General features: G+C 40.0%; 1 pseudogene; it reads right to left on the reverse strand.

Annotated features, from left to right (window-relative positions):
* Positions 1 to 15,066: 15,066 nt before the first annotated feature.
* Positions 15,067 to 16,172, reverse strand: LOC124513840 (protein SET-like; annotated as a pseudogene).
* Positions 16,173 to 16,626: the final 454 nt, after the last annotated feature.

A 16,626-nucleotide genomic window follows, 5' to 3' on the forward strand; every position in this document is an offset into this window, starting at 1 on the left:
GCTGTATAATGTTCCACTGTATGGACATACCAAACATTGTCTGTTCTCCTGTTGATGGACGTTGGGATTGTTTCCAGTTTGGGGCTATTATGAACAATAAATCCTGCATTGAACATTCACGTAAAAGTCTTTGTGTCGACATATGTTTTCATGTATCTAGAGTGAATACCTAGGAGTGATAAGTTTAAATTTGTAAGAACCTATGATGCTGGCTCCTAAGTGGATTGTGGAGTGATTGTTTCATTTTTTAAAAATTGAACGACAGTTGATATGCAGTGTCACACTAGTTTGATTTTTCAATTTTGTATTGGCCATTTGGGTATCTTCTTTGGTGACGTATCTGTTAAAATCGTTTGCCCCTTTTTAACTTGGGTTGTCTGTCTTCTTATTGAGTCGTAAGTCTTTTTTGTATATTCTGGATACAAGGCATTTATCAGATACATGTCTTGAAAATGTTTTCTCTGTGGCTTGCCTATTCATTTCCTCAGTGGTGTCTTTTGATGAGGATAAGTTTTAACGTCGATGAGGTATAACTTATCAGTTGTTTTCTTTTATGAGCAACACCCTGTGACTTGTCTAAGAAATCTTTGCCTGCCAGCAGGTCATGAAGATATTCTCCCATGCTTTCCTTTAAGAGATTTATGGTTGTAGCTTTAACGGTTAGGACTATAAACCCCATTGAATTAAGTTTTATGTGTGGTGTGAGAAGGTGTGGTGTAGCATATGGTTTGGAGGTCATTTTGGTCCATATAGATACCCAGTTATTCCAATGCCATTTATTGAAGACTTTTCTTTCCCCATTGGCTTGCTTTGGCATCTTTGACCAAAAAAAAAAAAATCGAATACTCATGCAGATGTGGGTCTATTTCTGAGCGTTCGATTCTGTTCCTTTAATTTTTTTATGGATTCTTATGCCGTTATCACACTGTCTTGATTCTTGTAGTCTTGAAATCCTTCAACTTCAAGGTAGTGTGAGTCCTTCAACTTTGTTCTTTTTCAAGATAGCTTTGGTTACTCTAGGCCTTTCCTGTGTCCGTATGAATTTTCGAAGGTGCTTATCAATTTGTACCAAAAAAAAAAAAAAGTGTTGAGAGTGACTGAGATTGACTCGACGCTGTTGATCAATTTTGGGGAGAATTGATTTCTTAATAATATTGAGTCTTCTCATCCAAGAACATTTACTCAGGTCGATTTTAATTTCCCTCAACAATGTTTTGTGGTTTGTTTATTTATTTATTTATTATTTTAAGTTTTTATCTTCATTCCAATTAGTTAACATACAGTGTCATATTAGGTTCAGGTGTATAATATAGTGATTCAACACTTTCATACAGTATCTGGTGCTCATCACAAGTGCCCTCCTAGATGATAAATAGATAGAGATAGACATAGAATGCCAACTGTTTTTATATCCTTGCAGCAAATAATTAGAAAATTAAATTTAAAAAATTCCACTTGCAACAGCACCAGAAAACATAAAATATTTAGGAATAAATTTATGCTTTCTAGTTTTAAGCAGAGCAGTATCACAATGTTTTGTAGTTTTTTTTTTTTTGGTTTTTTTTTTTTGTTTGTTTTTAAGTAGGCTTCATACCCAGCATGGACCCCAACATGGGGCTTGAATTCCTGACCCTGCGATGAAGACCTGAGCTGATATCAAGAGTTGGATGCTTAACCAACTGAGCCACCTAGGTGCCCCAATGTTTTGTAGTTTTAAGTGGAGTAGTTTCATATGTCTTTTGTTAGGTTTATTCCTAAATATTTTATGTCTTCTGATGCTGTTGCAAATGGAATTTTTTTTTAAAAAAAAATTTTTTTTTTCAACGTTTATTTATTTTTGGGACAGAGAGAGACAGAGCATGAACGGGGGAGGGGCAGAGAGAGAGGGAGACACAGAATCGGAAACAGGCTCCAGGTTCTGAGCCATCAGCCCAGAGCCTGACGCGGGGCTCGAACTCACGGACCGCGAGATCGTGACCTGGCTGAAGTCGGACGCTTAACCGACTGCGCCACCCAGGCGCCCCGCAAATGGAATTTTTTAAAATTTAATTTTCTAATTATTTGCTGCAAGTATACAAAAATAAAGTTGATACTCTCTGTATCCATCTATCTATCTATCTGTCTCTAGTTTTCTATCCTATGAACTTGCTAAACTCACATGTTAGTTGTAGCAGTTGTTTTAGAGATTCCTTTTTTAAAAAGTATTTGTAGGGGTTTTTTTAAGTTTATTTTGAGAGAGACAGAGAGTGCAAGTGGGGGAGGGGCAGGGGGGGGGACAGAGGATCTGAAGTGGGCTCCATGCTGACAGCAGACAGCCCAGTGAGGGGCTTGAACTCATGAATTGTGAGATCATGACCTGAGCCACAGTCAGATGCTTGACCATCCAAGCCACCCAGGTGCCTGCTATAGAGATTCCTTAGGACATTCTTTGTAATGTCATCTGGCAATAGAAACAGTTTAATGTTTTCCTTATTGATTTTTATTCCTTTTATTCCTTTCTTTTGATTTTAGTGCTTCCAATAAAATGTTGGATTGAAATGGTTAAATTGACATCCTTGTCTTGTTCCTGATATCAGAAGAAATGTGTTCACTGTTTTACCATTACTCTGATGTTAGCCATGTTTTTGTTTTGTTTTGTTTTTAGATCCCCTTTATTTGATTGAGGAAGTTACCTTCTGTTCCTAGATTGCTGAAAAATTTTATTGTGAATGGTTGTTGAATTTTGTCAAATGTTTTTTCTGTACCTCTTGAAATAATTGTTTGGCTTTTCTCCTTTATTCTTCTAATATGGTGGATTACATTGATTTTAGGATGTTAAACCAATCTCGTATTCCTGGAAGAAAAGCTACTGGTCACAATGTATTATCATTTTTTATATACGGCTGTTTTCAACGTACTTATATTTTAAGTATTTTTGTATTTATGTTCATGAAGGATGTTGGTCTGGGATTTTTTTCTCATTTTTAAAATAATATTTTATTTCTAATTATTTTTTTATTTTCTAATTTTTTAATTCTATTTTTATTTAGTTAGTTAGATTAGGGTTGTGCCAACTTTCTAACAGTGAGTTGGGAAATAGTCCCTGTTCTACTTTTGGAAAGTATTTGTAACGTTGGTGTTATTCCTTCATCAAATGCTTGATAGCGTTCCCTAGGAAACTCTATGGATCTGGAATTTCTGTGTGGGAAGTATTTTGATAGCAAACCCAATGAATTTAATGGATATAGAGCCATTTATATGTTTTGATTCATCTTGTGTGTTTTGGTTAGTTATATATTTCTAAGAATTTATTTCATCTAACTCGTGAAGCTTATTGACAATAGTTGTTCATAGTATTTCCTATTTCTTTTTTTAATGTTTATTCATTTTGAGAACGAGAGAGAGAGAGAGAGAGAGAGAGAGAGAAAGGAGAGAGAGAGAGCACGTGCACGAGCAGAAGAGGGACACAGAGAGAGGAGAGATAGAATCCCAAGCTGGCTTTGCACTGTCAGTGCAGAGCCCATTGCAGGGCTGGAGCTCACAAACTATGAGTTGAGCTGAACTCACGAACTCATAACCTGAGCTGAAGTCAAGAGTTGGATGCTTAATGGACTGAGCCACCCAGGTTCCCTTTTCCTATTTCTTAATGTCTATAGAATTTATAGGGATGGTTAGCAAAGTTTTTCTGTAAAAGGCAGTAAATATTTTAGGCTTTGTAAGTCACAGGTGGTCTCTGATGAAATTTTTATTTTCTTTCTCTCTTTTTCTTCCTCCCTTCCTCTCTTTCTCTCTCTCTCTCCCCCCTTTCCTTTCCTTTCCTTTCCTTCCTCACATTCTTTTAAAAATGAAACGTAAAAGCCATTCTTAGCTTGAGATATATGAAAACAAGCCATAGGTAGGATTGACCTGCTGACCAATTTGTCAATCTCTTATCTATAGTAATAATCCCTCTTTAATTCTTGATAGTGTTGATTTCTTTTCTTGTTCTTTTTTTCTTGGTCAGTATAGCCAGAGATTTTTCAATTTTGTTGATCCTTTTTAAGAAACAACTTTTGGCTTTGTTAATTTTCTTTATTGAGTGTTTTTTATTTTGTTACTATCTGCTCTTATCTTTAGTATTTCCTTTCACGTACTTATTTTGTGTTTATTTTGCTCTCCTTTATCTGGTTTCTTAAGGTGGATCCATAGGCCATTGATTTTAGGTACTTCTTTTCTAGTAAATCATAAAAAGCTATAAATACCTCTCTAAGCACTGTTTAGCTGCAGTCTGCAAATTTTGATATGTTGTATTTTCATGAGCAGTCAGTTCAAAATATTTCCTACTTTCTTCTTTCATGCGTGGATTATTCAGGAATGCATTCTTTAAGTCCCAAATATTTGGGGAACACCCAACACATACTGTTGTTTTTGATTTCTTGTTTATTTCGTATGGGTCACAGAGTGTACTTGGGACAATTTCAATCCATTTAAATTTGTTGGGACTTGTTTCACACACTTGAAACACTTGGTGTGTTCTACTTGTTGCATATGTTGTACTTTAAATATCAGGCCTCAAGGTGGTCGATAATGTTGTTTAGGTCATCTGTGTCTTTACTGATCTTTTTACTAGCTGTTTCCTAATTTAGAGGGGTGTTAAAATCTCTGACTCTTTGAAATTCTCTCTTTCTCCCTTTAGCTGTGTCAAATGTTGCCTTACTTATTTTGGGGCTCTGTTATAATATGACATAAATATAATATCCATTTGTGTTGTTGTGTCTTCCCCATAATAACTCTAATCTTACTTGTTTCTGGTAATGTTCTTTGTCTTATGGTCTATTTTATCTGATTTTAATATAGTCATTGCAGTTTTTTCATGCTTACTATTCCATATACATTTGTTTTTACTTATTTTCTATTTCTATTTTCTATTTCTTATTTTCTATTTCTTCATATTCAAAGTGCACTTCAAAAAAAAAAAGTGTGCTTCTTGTTGATAGCATACAGCTTGTGTTTCATGTTTTTTATCCATCCTGAAAATATCTGCCTTTTAATTGGAGTGTGTAGTCCTTTAACATTTAATGTAATGTTTGATCTGGTTGGATCTAGGATTACCATTTTATTCTATTTTCTATCTGTCCCTTTGGTTTTTGATCCTCTTTTCCTGATGCTTTTTGGTTAATTTTTTAATATGTATTACAACTGAATTTTCATTTTTTACTGACTTTTTAGTTATATCTGTTTGCATTATTTTTGTGATGGTTGCTCTATAAATTACAATATGCATCCTTATATTTTGCAATATACTTAGAGGAGATATTGTACTACTTCATGTAAAACACTTTGACCATCCATATCCATTTACACCTCTGTCTTTTATGTTATAATTCTCATATATATTATATCTAAGTAGATCAGAAACTCCACAAGACAGTGTTATAATTATTGCCTTAAAGAGTCTTATGCAGTCGAGAGAAAAAATAGTCTTTTATATTTATGTATATATTTATAATTTTCAGTGCTCTTCATTCTTACCTGAAGGCCAGAGTTCCATTTGGTAACATTTCCCCTTCAACTTAAGGAAATTTATTTAGTATTTCTTGTAGTACAGGTCTGATGGTGATGAATTTTCTTGGTTTTAGTTTATCTGAAAATGACTCTATTTTGCCTTTATTCTTGAAGGATATTTTTGTTTACCATAGAATTCTGAATTCCCTTGGCAGCATTTTCCCCCTAGCATTTTGAACATAGTCTACTCTCTTCTGGGTTCCACATTTTCTGATCAGAAGTCAGTAATCATTTGAATTTTTGTTTCTCTGTATCTGATGTATAAAAGGTCATTTTTCGCTGGTTGCTTTCAATATTTTCTTTGTTTTTTCACAGTTTGGTATTATGTGTGTAAGTGTGTGTTTTCCTTGCATTTATGTTTTCTGAGGTTTTCTGAAAACCTGCTTGGGGTTTTCTGAGATTCTTGAATCTGTAAACTTATGTCTTGAATCTGTAAATTTATCAAATTTGGGGAAATTTCCATCATTATCCCTTTAAATATTACCTCTTCACTGTTCTCTCTCTCCTCTCCTTTTGGGACTCCAATTACATGTATGTAAGATTTTTGGATGTCACCCCACAGGTCCCTGAGGTTAAGTTCATGTTTTTAATCATTTTACTATCTATTTTTCTGATAGTATAACTTCTGATTTCTCTTCAAGTCCAGTGATCTCTATCATCTTTATGTTACTCTTAAACCCATCCAGTGCAATGAAAACATTTTTGCTATTGTATTTTTGGTTCTAGAGTTTCCATTTTGTCCCTTCTTTTGCTTGTTTCTCTGCTTTTATTTCTTCTTTTTGCATTAATTGCAAGTATATTTTCTTTTAAATACCTGAGCATAGTTACATGAGGTGCTTAAGAATCCTTGTCTCCTGACTCCAACATCTGGGTCATCTCCAGTTTGATCTCCATTGATTGTCTTTTCACTTGAAAATGGGTGATATTTGGGGGCACCTGGGTGGCTCAGTCATTAGGGCATCTGGCACTTGATAGCAGCTCAGGTCTTGATCTCAGGGCCCTGAGTTCAAGCCCCATGTTGGGCTCACACCCAGTGTGGAACCTACTTTAAAAAGAAAAAGAGAAAGTGGGTCACATTCATTCTTCCTTCACACGTGGGGTAATTGTGAATTATGTCCTGGGTACTGCGAATGTTATATAATGGAGTTTCTGGGTTCTAGTATATTCTTCAGAAAACTATTGACTTTTTTTTTATACCAGGCAAATAACTCAGTTGGAATTGAACTGTGGATTCCATCTTTGGGGTGGCAGCATAAATCTCAGTTAAGTTCCTTTATTCTTCGTTGGAGTCCGTCCTGTACATTAGTGGTTCAGAGGCCAGGCAGAGTTTATACTCAGGACTTTGGCTCTTCTTCTCTAGCTTTCTCCTTTCCGTGATTCACCCCAGCCCCCGCCCTGACCTTCCAGTGACAGACTGTGGTTACCCTGGGGCTTTGTTTTGTGATTCTTCATGCCGCCGAGACTGCGAGTTCGCTATCAGAATTTTGAGTGGTGTTCGCAGCATTAGTTTCACCTTGCCATCAGGTTAAGAGCTGTAAAAACAGGTAACTAACTCACTTTGTAATGTTACCTTTTTCCACGTGTCTACTCTTGTCCAGAATCTGCCTGCTTTTGTTCATTTTCCAGTGCTTTCGAGTCATGGTTATTTTGTATAGTTATGTGCAGGGGGATCGAGTCCATTCCGAGCTACTCAGCTGCGCCGGAGGCAGATGTTGACTTCCCGTTGTATCTGGGCTACATGCGGGGCTTTTTATTATAGACTTTGGTGGAGAAACAAATCAACCAACCTCAATCACATTCTGGGTACCAAACTGCTTACACATTGAAGCTAAATCATAACTTCTCCATGGTACTTCATTGCCCTAGCAGAGTTCATTTGTGCGGGAGAAGAACCATATGGCTTTGGGGTTCACAAATAATTTTTAGAAATATTATAAACTCTCATCTCCCCATGATACAGCTAGCTAGATAATAGTTCCTTGACAGGCAGCATGGATAATGGGGAAAATAAAGGCCCAAATGACAAATATCTTCATTCAATTACATCCCAGCTGTGTGACCCTAGACAAGTAATTTAATCTCCCTGAGCCTCTTGATATCATAATACAACATATATTTCAGAGCTGATAAAGGTATTAAATGAGCAAATTCATGTAAAGGTGCCCATATACCCTGTTTTGCCTGGGATTGTCCAGGTTTCCCAATTGTGGTCCCAGTTGATTGGTTCTTTTCACTCTCAAAAATGTTCTAGTACTTATAAAATACTGTTACCAAATCAAATCAGCAAATTCTTCTAATAGTGAGCCCCTAGAAGAATTCCTAAGGCCTAATGCCTCACTTCCCTGCCTTGCTTTTTAACAAAAGCATCGCCCAGTGACATTTGGGGCAAGTGCCTAATGCTCCTATTGTGTTGGTTTTTTGTTCTGTTTTTTTTTTTTTTTCCCTCTCAGAAATGTATGGGCAAAGAGGGCCTGCTTTCAAAGACTTCCTGATTCTCAGCAATAAATCAGGCAAATCACCTGATTCATCACTCCCCTTTCCACCTCTGTGCATACGCAGGTGGAAGTAGATCAGAAGGAGAGAAAGTCAGAGATAAGTTGGGAAAGAAAAAAGTCGTGTGTGTGTGTGTGTGTGTGTGTGTGTGTGTGTGTGTCTATGTCTGTGTGCACCCTGGTCATGTCTTTCCCTGTGATCTGAGAGAGAGAGAGAGAGAGCTTGTATGTGCGCTTGTGTCCATGCATAAAAGGATAGCTTGTAGAACTCGTTCCCACCCTTCAGCCTCACAGCGGGATCCTCCAGGGTTGTGGCTGTGGCTGGGGTGGGAGGTCAGGAGGGCTTCAGGTTCATGAGTGATGATTCCAGTTTCTATTTCCGGCTTGTCTTGGCAGATTTATCTGGGTGAAGTCCCTCTGGGAAGGATTTTGGCTTCCATATATTTGCCTAAATCCCTGAGGGGGAGAATTCCTCTTGGCAGCTTACACACCATCTTGTTTAATTTTTTTGGCCAAACTTCACTCTTTAAGGTAAGTTCTTGCCTCTGGTAACTGTCACGAGGTGACATACGGTGACTCACTGTAATTATGAACTCTTGCTATTTTCATGATGTTCTGTTTATTTTCGAATACGCTCTCTGATTTATTCTGTGAGTCTCCTGGCACAAACCCTGGCCCTCAGAATGAATCAACATCTTCTTTAATGATGTTCCACGGTGTTTAATTTTCACAGCCTCTCAGTGTTGGAAGGAACCTTAAGGATTATCTGGTGACCAAACAGGGGCCTCAAGATGTTTTCAAACCAGAAAAGAACAGCACGTTCTCCTGCTGCAGTGCAGCTTCAGCTGGCCTGTGCTTTCTCCCCGAATCTGCCCTGGCTCCTCAAAGCCTCACATGCCCACTCTTTGGGGCCAATTTATTCGCAGCTGAGTGGTGTCCAGCAAGACCCTTGCCTTCAAGCACGTTTTGCTCCTTCCTACCCCTCCACAGAACCTTTTCTGAGGGCTCCTGTCCCACCCGTCATTAAAACAAAGAGGCAGTACGATGTGGTGCTTATGAGCACGGATTCTGGCGCCAGACCGGCAGAATTTAAAGTCAACTATGCGTTGCTATTATTATTGGCCTGTTTGGGGGGCTCAGTCTAACAACAGGTTCATTTGTTTGGCCCACTCCGCCCCATCTAGCTGTTGGGAAGACAGCACCCAGAGCTGGCATGAAATAGTTGATGATCACTATTAACTGTTAACGTTCACACTTTATTATCTCATTTGCTTATGAGAAACCTTGACCCAAAGAGTGCTGTGGTCTGAATGCTGTGTCCCCGAGAATTCATGCGTTAACACCCTAACCCCCAAGATGATGGTATTAGGAGGTGGAGCCTTTGGGAGGGGGTGAGGTCCTGAGGGTGCAGCCGTCATAATGGGATCAGTTATCTTATGCAAGAGGCTCCAGAGAGCTTGCTTGACTCTCCCATCATGTGAGGACCCAGCAAGAAGATGCCATCTAGCAACCAGAAAGCAAGCCTTCACCAGAACTTGACCATGTAGGCACCCTGATCTTGGACGTCCAATGTCAACAGCTGTGACAAATAAGTTTCTGTCGTTGATAAGCCACTCAGTCTGATATTTCGTTCTCACAGCTTGGATGGACTAAAACAAAGAGGCTAAGTGATTTTGCTCAAGGTCACACAGCTACGAAGTGGCATAACTAGTAATCCAATCCAGGCTGTCTGACTCCAAAGTTCAAGTATTTAAGAGATCCATACATTAACAGTCAAGTATGTTTTCATTTCCTAGAGAGGCTATCCAAAGGAATGAATTTATAATGGTCAAATATTCACAGAGTCATTGCAGGGAGATTGTACTGGGCCAGCTTAAATATACCACATACCCATACCACATACCAACTCAAATATAATACATCGTCTCCAGCTACATCTGTAGGGTGTTCTGTTCTCTTGGAATTCTCTAGTGGCTCCCATTTCTTTCTATCTAAATCCTATTTGTTCTTGTGGATTTAGCTCAAATCCCACCCAGAAAGCCTGCCTGGAGTTCATGAGCCCCTGCTTTCCTCCTCACCCCCTGCTTGCATTCTTGTCTTACACCTCCATCTAGTTTCTGGTCTGGTTTCCCTAAGTAGATTGTGGCATATGTCATGGGTCAGACATGTTTTATTTTCGTGGATCCTAGCACAGGGCTAGGTACCCAACATGTTTTCAGTAGATACATATTTATTAAGGCTTATCTTTAAAAAACAAGGAAAACAACTGGTTAGGTCTGAGACAAGAGAGTTAATGAACAAAGACTTTAATAAAAATTAAGAATGTGGCTCATAGCACTCTGACCCTTTTGGTAAGCTTGAAATTTCCCTGTATCATCTGACATGCCATTATTTTTGTCTTAATTTCTCTCCTTTCTGTAGAGGGCTGTGTTTGTCTCATAGAATAGAAGATAAATTTATGTTGCATAGATTCCACCCCTAATCAGTAATTTTTATTCACTGACACCTTCCGTTGAAGGGGATTAAAGATCTTTGCCAAAATTAGCCTACAGACGTCATGGTGCCATCACTTTCAGAACTGGAAGGGCCCTTGTAACTCACAGTGGCCCGTCTCCTTTTACCAATGAGGGTATTGAGGGGAAGGGACCTGCTAGAGATGACACAGTGTATTCATTTGGTCACACAATTATTATTCGGTCAGCAAACATTTATCAAATTCCTACTGTGTGTCTTGTGTGGTGCTGGATGCTGGGGATACAACAGCGAGCAAGAGAGACATGGTGCCTGCCCTCATAGAGCTTACAGTCCGATGGGAGAACAGAAGCCTAAAGATTCTAACTTTGAAGGGGATGACCTGAGCCAGGGGCCTGTGCCCCTGATTGTTGGGGGGGCTACTTAGAAGAGATGCCATCCTCTAGCTCCCTTTCCCCCGGGTCCCGAGTCTCACGGCCTTGCTTTGATGCATCTTCCTATAACATCTTTTGATCAAAATCTTAACTGCCATTACACCATATTACTTTAAAAATTATTGCTAAGATAGGGGCACTTGTACCCCAATGTTTATAGCAGCACTCTCAACAATAGCCAAATGATGGAAAGAGCCTAAATGTCCATCAACTGATGAGTGGATAAAGAAATTGTGGTTTATATACACAATGGAATACTACGTGGCAATGAGAAAGAATGAAATATGGCCCTTTGTAGCAACGTGGATGGAACTGGAGAGTGTGATGCTAAGTGAAATAAGCCATACAGAGAAAGACAGATACCATATGGTTTCACTCTTATGTGGATCCTGAGAAACTTAACAGGAACCCATGGGGGAGGGGAAGGAAAAAAAAAAAAAAAGAGGTTAGAGTGGGAGAGAGCCAAAGCATAAGAGACTGTTAAAAACTGAGAACAAACTGAGGGCTGATGGGGGGTGGGAGGGAGTGGAGTGTGGGTGATGGGTATTGAGCACTGGGTGTTGTATGGAAACCAATTTGACAATAAATTTCATATATTAAAAAAAATTGTTGCTAAGACACCCCTCTTGGAAAACACGCACCTCCTCCTCCACTAGTGGCAGCTCTCTAGGAGAAGGACGGAGCATTAGGCAAGTACAATATGGCACAGGGGCTCTGGGAGCATAGAAGAGAACACCTACCCTTGTCCGGGAGATCAGGAAAGGCCTACAGAGGTGTTGGCTGAAACCCGAGGTTGAGTAGAAGCTAGGAGATGAAAGGGGGCAGGGAGAAGGATGGAGGAGTGCTGTGGGCAGAGGGAACAACTTCTCTAAAAGGTTCAGAAGTGAAACTGGTAAAACTTGAGCCTAGAACCAAAGAGTGGAAGAGTGAGAAATGATTTAGCTCCTTTTCCCGCATGGCCGCCATTTTGTAGGAAAGGAAAATAAAACCTGAGGACAGGTTAATTAAGTCCTGGGTCTCTGTGTGTTGCCCCTCTTTTGGCATCTCCACTACAGAAAACTGTATGTCTTAGACTAAATTGAGAGGGTTCTTAGATATCACCGGGTCCACTTTTCTTTCTGTTATCAGTGTAAGAGAGGGGAAGAGGCTTTCAAGGAACAAGAGGGCTTGGGCTCGCACTTGGTCTTTTGACTGTCAGCCAGGGCCCTTGCCACCATTTTGTGCCGTAGATCCACCTCTTCCTCATGCTACCCCGGGGGAATTCCTCTGGGAAGGGAGCATTGAACCACTAGGCTGGTTTTGGATGAACACAGCTGGGCAGGAACATGAAATGAGTAGCTTCCTAGCAGAGCCCCGGGCTGTGTTCACAATCACCCAGTTCTCAGTGGCTTCAGGGCTCAGAAATGTGGCATCTTCTGAAAGTGCCCCAAGTGTCAGGGTTCAGAGAGTTATCAAAGTCGGGAATAGTTTCGCTTTGTTCCTAGTGCGGTACTGAGTTGCAGGTAACAACAAAATATTAACAAAGCCAATGCTTTTTTTTTTAATAGATATTTGGGTATGTGGCTGGGATTAGTGAATTGTTTTAGCTGGGTAAAATTGAGACCTTATGTGAAGACAGGAGGTGAGCTAAATGACCTCTAAAAATTTCTTCTCAGGGGCACCCGGGCGGCTCAGTCATTAGAGCACGCGACTCTGGGCCTTGGAGTTGTGAGTTTGAGTCCAATGTTGGGGGCAGAGTTTACTCTGAAAATAAATGAAATCTTTAAAAAAATAAAAAATAAATAAAAAATAAAGATTTCTTCTCAGCTTGTGAATTTCTTTTCTATATTTCTGTACCTAGTGCCATGCATTAATAATTCTGAGTCAATTAACAGGCAAGAAGTTGGAAATTTAGGACCTGAACCCCTCTTCCTTATATGTTTCATCTACAGACCAAAAATGTCACTAAAGCATTAACTTCCTTTGTGGTGAGTGCCAGCGTTTCACATACATCAATTCAAAACTTGGCTGACCCAGTGGTTATTTCTCTGCAGCATGTTGGAGGAAACCAGGTAACATACCCATTTTCACCTCGGAATAGAAAGGCCTCAGAACCCCTCGTGAATTTCTTGTTAAACATAATTGGCTACTTAACATATGTGATTCTAAGACTCAATGAAGATCGTCCCATTCCAGATAGTAGAGATGTGTTGTAATGAAGGCCTTCTAGAAATAATGCCATAGCTTCAGGGGATAACTAAGTAATGGTGGGCTCCTAGCACTATGACAGATCGGCAGAGAGGACTGACTAGGGCGGGTGGGTCTTTCAGTTGTCCCATCACACTAAATGATATTTAATTCCATTTGTTTTTGAGTGAGGCAAGCAATTTAAAATAATTGGACATTTTTATCCTTTTGAATTGCCATGGAGAGCATCAAAATATGTATTAATTATCACCAAAGGATTAAAGCCATAGTCATATGGCATAACATACGGTATATATTACTAAATGATCAAATTTAGCTGTAGTATAAGAATGAACTACTATTCCATTCTTTGATGTTAATGTATGTCCAGTGTGAAGTCTTAATAGTTTCCTTTATTCCCAATCTAGAAGACCATATGGCACAGCATATTTTTCACAGGTCTTAATTCTAGAGGGGAAGAAGGAAGAGTGGGAGAGGGAAGTAATAAAAAACAGATACCAAATGGAACATGTTAGATGGGTAAGAGCTCTCAGTTCCAGCAGGGGCCCCAGCTCTCCAGGCATCCACCAATAACCAATTTCTCATTGTCTCCAGCTCTCTGGACATTCTAGGAGCTGGCGAGGCCCCAGCAATGCCCGCTGGGTCTAATAAGCATATGCAGCTCAACTTGGTATCCATAAGGCTTAATCTCAGCTGTGAGCTCCAAATTCCAAAGTCCCATCAGGAACACCTACCCCACATCAGACCTGCACTGACCATCCAGAGGCTCCTCCTGGGTCTTGCACCAGGAGAGTGTGACAAATTCCTGTGTTACTATATATGTATATGTATGTATATATATATATATGTATATATGTATGTATATTGTGTGTGTGTACATGTTTAGTTTTACTGTAACAAAGCCACTTGTACACTTTTAACAAATTGAGCATCATCGTTCCTTTCCAGTGAAACAAAAAGAAAATTTAAACATAAATAGAAACAAAATTACAATAACGCATGTCAATTCCAAATATGATCCTACAGGTTCTGCTGACTCTCCCATTGACTGGCTGGGCTCAAGTCATTATTAGGAGAGAATGTCATTTTATCAAAGTGTCATCTTCAACTGCAAGGATGTCCGTTAAACATCACAGCTAAACGTGCCAGAGGAGAAGCTATGTTGTCAGAATGCCCACTTACCCCACCCAAACATCTCAAACCCAACCCTTGGCTGACCTTCTATTTAAAAAAAAAAAAATTCTTGATTTTGAGAGATAGAACATGAGCAGGGAAGGGGAAGAGAGAGAGAGGGAGAGAGAGAATCCCAAGCAGGCTCTGCGCTGTCAGTGCAGAGCCCAACACAGGGCTCGATCTCACGAACCATGAGATCACAACCTCAGCCGAAATCAAGAGTCGGACGCTTAACTGACTGAGCCAGCCAGGCGCCCCTGCTGACCTTCTATAACCCCATTTTTTAAAGGTTTTTTGTTTGTTTGTTTGTTTGTTTTAAACAAGAGAAAGTGGACAGGTACACGTGGGTAATGCTAACTGTTCATATTCCCATAGGAACACTGTAATCTCTGAGCCCAATATACAGAGAAAGTAGGGAAAAAGCTAGAATTATGTGTCCTCCTACACAGGGGCTAGCACCCTCCAGACTCCAGCGGAACTAGGGGGGCAGAAAGTTTTTCTGTTTTCCCACAGAGCACGGTGGTGTTGACTCCATCAAGTTTTGTTGAGACAGGAAGGGATAAAAGTTCATTTGGAACAGAAAGGGCTAGAGATTATTTTCCCACTGTATGATGCTCGGGTATTTCCCCCCCACAATAAGTTGAGAACCATGATATAAAAGGGGAGAAAAGAGGCTTCAAAAAACAGGGTGAATGAGCACAAGAGGAGGGGGAAAAGAAAGAGAGCTACTTGCTCTCAGGGACGAGGAAATTTCAAAAGAAAGGTTGGAATCCATGTGTGTTCCATTAGTCAGCTTTTCCTTCCTCCTCCTCCTCTCCTTCCTCCCCCTCATTGTTCACGTTCATCTTCCTCACCTTCATCGTCACCCCCTTCATCAATATCTTCCAATCCTCCTTCATTTTCATCATCATCATCTTCTTCCTCCCCTCCCCCTCCTTCATCATCCGTTTTGGGAACGAAATAGCGCTGTCACAGATTTGGCCAAATACTGTCTTTGGTGACCCCTCCAAACTCATCTGCATCAGAATGGTCAGTAAAGCAGGTGAAGAAGCTCTCTGATGCCTCACGCTGTCTCTTCCTACTGGCTCTATCCTGTGTTTGACTGGAACATTTCGTCAGATCCTCTCTGGATTTCCACTTGATTTCAGTGGACTTGGAAGAGGGAATGCCATTCTTGTCCTGATGAAATTCTGTGGAAAGAACTTTATTTTTGAAGTAAGGGTTTTCATCACAGTAAAAATCTATTCTGTAACCTGATTGAATATCTTCAAATTCTGTCACTTCAACTCTTGTCAGATAATGCAGCCCCCCTTCCGGGGCACCTGGGTGGCTCAGTTAAGCGTCCAACTCTTGATCTCAGCTTCAGGTCTTGATCTCCAGGTTGTGAGTTGAAGCCCCATGCTGGGTGTGAAGCCTACTTAAAAACATTTAAAAAAAATAATGCAGGGTCTCTTCACCCTCCTCCCCAGGCAGTGCAGACACTGTGGATTGTTGACAAATGCTGTTACCCCCAAATCTGGGATTTTGGCGATCAATTCCAACCTTTTCTGAAAAAATGGTTGGCAGAATTTGTTACATTCCTGTTGTACTTTCAAAATGTCCTCACTGGCTCATGCATAAGTCTGTCTATTTCATTTTGTACTTCATCAATATGTTCAGCTCCTTCTTGCTGCTCTTTTTTTCCCCCCCTCGGCAAGTGTTGACAAGTTGACGTCTCCTTCAGCTCAGGGGCAGGAGACAGTCTCTTTTTCTTCCTGTGAGGCGGGAGGGAAGACTGGCTTTGAGAGCCATGCTGTGAGGAAGGTCCATGAAATAAGGGCAGATGCACATCTGGAAGAAGCTCTGATTACTCCTCTTTACCAAATATTTTAAAGGGCACACACCAGACCATCGTTCGGTAACATGCCGTTTTCTCACTTGTAAACCCCAAGTCACCCGGGGTTAGTCTTAAAACCAACTAGCGAATGATCTAAGTATGTGTGTCTCTACTGTTTGAAAAAAACATGAAGAAGAAACATGTTTCTTGTGTGTACTTGTCATCGTGTGGAAAGTATCACAAGGAAAGATGTTTACCTCCGATTTGTCTTTTTTTTTTTTTTTTTTTTTTCTAGAATTACGATCAAGTTCACTGTGCGTTTTGGGACTTTGGGAGTAACGGTAAGTATTTTTCTTAGCAAGCTTTGTCTTCGGCTCTCAGTGAGACTTTGCCCCTGACCATTTTTCTAGTTGGCCGTTGGATGACTTGGAACCGTGCTGTCTTACCAGACCCTACAGAGAACTCTGACGGAGCAAGATACGAATATCAGTTTCACACCTAGTTAGGGCATGGGAGGTTAAAAAAAGAA

Source organism: Lynx rufus, unplaced genomic scaffold (genome assembly GCF_022079265.1).
Source record: "Lynx rufus isolate CCGP_SWC_20201006 ecotype Redwood Valley unplaced genomic scaffold, mLynRuf1.p SCAF_19, whole genome shotgun sequence".
Lineage (NCBI taxonomy): Eukaryota > Metazoa > Chordata > Mammalia > Carnivora > Felidae > Lynx > Lynx rufus.